The sequence below is a fragment of the Oxyura jamaicensis genome, chromosome 15 (assembly GCF_011077185.1).
Source record: "Oxyura jamaicensis isolate SHBP4307 breed ruddy duck chromosome 15, BPBGC_Ojam_1.0, whole genome shotgun sequence".
NCBI lineage: Eukaryota > Metazoa > Chordata > Aves > Anseriformes > Anatidae > Oxyura > Oxyura jamaicensis.
In genome coordinates, this window is record NC_048907.1 from 1,790,567 (window position 1) to 1,793,733 (window position 3,167).

The following is a 3,167-nucleotide window of genomic DNA, read 5'->3' on the forward strand; positions in this document are numbered from 1 at the left end:
CGCCCACCGGCGCGGGAGGGGCTCGTGGAGGGTGGTAATTGGTCAGAGGGAACGTCAATCTTTGGAGGAGTAACCAATGAGAATGGAGGTTTGGGATGGGGCGGGCCTGACGAGGCCGCTCTCTGTTGCTAGGCGACGGCTGCGGCCTGGGCCTAGGCCTGGGCCTGTGGAGGCCGCGCCTCGTTTGGGGGCCCTGGGGGGGTCCTGGGCGGTCCTGGGGGGGTCCTGGGGGTCCTGTAAGGGACACAGGGCTGCACGGCTCCTCTGCACAAACGGGCACGGGCAGAGGGAGGTTGACACAGAGCTGAAGGAAAAGGGAACGTCCCAGGGGGCTGCAGGGACCTCACCCTGCTTTCAGACCCTAGCAGGACGATGGACGGGTTTTTCTCCAGCTACTCACACAACAAGTTGTCGTAAATAAACTGTGGCAATTTAAGGTGTTTTTTCTCTGTGTGGTTGATTTTAGAAAAAAAAAAAAAAAAAGGGGGTAAATGCAGCGTTCAGGAGTCGGGAGGTTCTGGTGCTCCCCTGCGTGATGTGCACAGAAGATGATAGCGGGCCTAAAATATAAAGGAATTGTGGCAGGGTGACAAATGGTGCAGGATGTATCTGGGCTATGATCGGGAACCGAGCGTGCGTTACCGCTGCAGTGCCAGGAGCGAACCTCGCTCGGGGCTGTGGGTGCGTGCGGTGTGCGGCGGGCGCGCTGCTCGGTGCTGCAGGAGGGCTGGGTCCAGCCGTGGGCACGGAGCTGGGCGGGAGGACGTGTAGGAAATAGCCACGGTGCCAGGAGAGCCACAAAACACAGCTCGGGAGGAAGGCTGGAAGCAAGTCCTGGTTTTTGGAACCTGGTTTTTGGAAAAGAAGAGAGCGAGGGTGGCTGTAACTGGTACAAATGAAAGAGTGGCTGAGGGATATTAAACAGTGGAAGGGTAGAAACTGGACATTTTTCACGACGCTAGTTAACAAACCGTACTGGGGACAGCACAACTACACTGTCCCTAATGCCTCTGTCTGTGGCTTCTGTTTGCTCGGTGACTTCCAGGGGCGAGGGCATGCCACCTTTGTTCCCGGCCTCCAAGGAACGTGCTGCTGGCACTGGAGTAAGAGCAGAGGATGGGGCATAGCAGCCTGGTCCAGGTTAGCTTCATGCTGCTCCTGTGCTGAGCAAACAACTCGGAACTGGAACTGCTGCTGTGTTGCATGAAGGTTGCCAGACAGTCTTCCTTTCCTTGCTTGTTTTCAGCAGTGGGGAAGGTGGAAACCACTGCCAGAGCTCTTGCAGACATTTATTGATGTTACCAGGATTGACAAAAGCAGCTTGATGAACTTGGTTCAACCAGTATCCGTAAAAAGAGACTGACAGCACCTTGGCTCTGAGACCACTCAGCAGCAAATGGAGCCCAAGGCGATCCCTGCAGCACAATTACCATGTCCTCCAGCCATTTGGAGCCTGACAAAGCCCATTAACGCTGGAGGATAAGTTTGGGGGATAATTAGCATTTGAAGGATGAGCAAATACACCTCCGAGAGGAAGCTGCAACAGAAGTCTGTGTTTTCTTCAGTGCCAATGAAGCCTAACCAGAATCACAGAGTGATGAGGTATTTTCCTTCTCAAAATGGCACAAAGCCCGTTTAGAATCTGACAACCAATTAAACCTGATATATCGGGGGAGAACAACCCTGATAGTCAAAAGTGCACCTCGTGCACAGCTTTCGGCAGCTGGGAGTGCTCCTTCTTTGTGGCTGCTGGACATCCCTACGGCACCAATCTGGGCCAGCTCGAGGGTTGCTGTTCCAGCATCGTGCATTGCAATTATCCATGATTTTGTCAGGGGGAGCAAAGGGAGATCCCAAAGTAGGTTGTAGGAAAGAGTAAGGGCTTTGAAAGGATGGAGCTGGGGCCCTGGGGCAGGCTGGCAGCTCTTGGCATAGCCATGCCCAGAGCCAGGAGGGCTTGGCTGGCACACAGGACCTCTTCCAAAGATGCCGTGGGTTGTGCATTGCAGAGGGGTGCTGGGATGTCCTTGTGTCACGGGAGAAGCCACATAAGAGGCTGGTTGTACTAAAACTTTGAGGCCGAATTGGGTGAACGTGGAAGCAGAGGGATCCCTGGAGCCGGTAGGTGGCAGCGACTCATTTCGCAGAAGCCTCCCAGCGTTGCAGCCTCTCTCCTAGACCGCGATACCTTCAGCTTTTAGGGGCAGTGATCATGCAAAGCATATTATAAGGCTGAGTAAGGCGCCAGCTTCCTTTTGACACTGCTCATCCTGCGGAAAAATTGCCATGCCGTGCTCCGGGGAGGTTTGGGGGATCTCGCTGGTGGCACTACTGCTGGTGGCACGGATCTCATGTCCCTGAAGCGCTCAGCGCCGTGTCTGCGGGGACCATGCCCCCCATCCCTGCTGTCCCTGCACCTCCCCAGTGCCTTCAGGTGACCGGCAGCAGTGCTGGTGTGGGCAATGCATTACAGGCAGAAAACTTGTGTGATGGAGGCTTTCTTTTCCAGATAGGAGCATGTGGCTGTGGCGTGCCGGAGGGCTGCGGCTGCCGGGGTCTCGTGCCCCCTCATCCTGCCCTTCTCCTCCTTGGTTCCCCTGTTCATGGGCAGTGTGGCCGGGCCTGACCGGCAGCTGGTTCCCGTGAGCTGTGGGGTTAAACCGAAGCCCTGAGGATGCCGTGATCTGCTCTGGGAGTATCCCCAGGACAGGCGCGTTGTCTGCTCGAGGGCTGTGCTGTGGGGAGAAGCCGCTGGCTGCGGAGGCAGAGCTGCGTCTCGGAGTGTGGGATTTTAATCAATGAACAGATGGGCAAGTAAGAGATCAAATGCCTGGTGGTAAAGCTGTCACCTGGGTCAAAGCAAGGTTGTTGTGAAAAACGGTTTTGACATTCTCAGCTGCAGCGCTTGCAAGGCAAATGGAAACCATATCCCGGCTCCGAGTGCTAGCGAGCGGTGCGAAGACCAAAGGGATTTTTAATTAAAGAGAAGATGGAAGGGTAAGCAAAAAGCAAGAGCAAGATTGCATTGTCTGATTACTTCTAGCTGCAACTAAAGACATCGAGCGAGGGGGTTCAAGGCTAAGCGAACAATTTAAAGCTCTTAGCGCGAGCACGGAGGGAGCACAAACACAGCACTGAATGGGCAGCCGAAAACAAAGCTCCGAGAG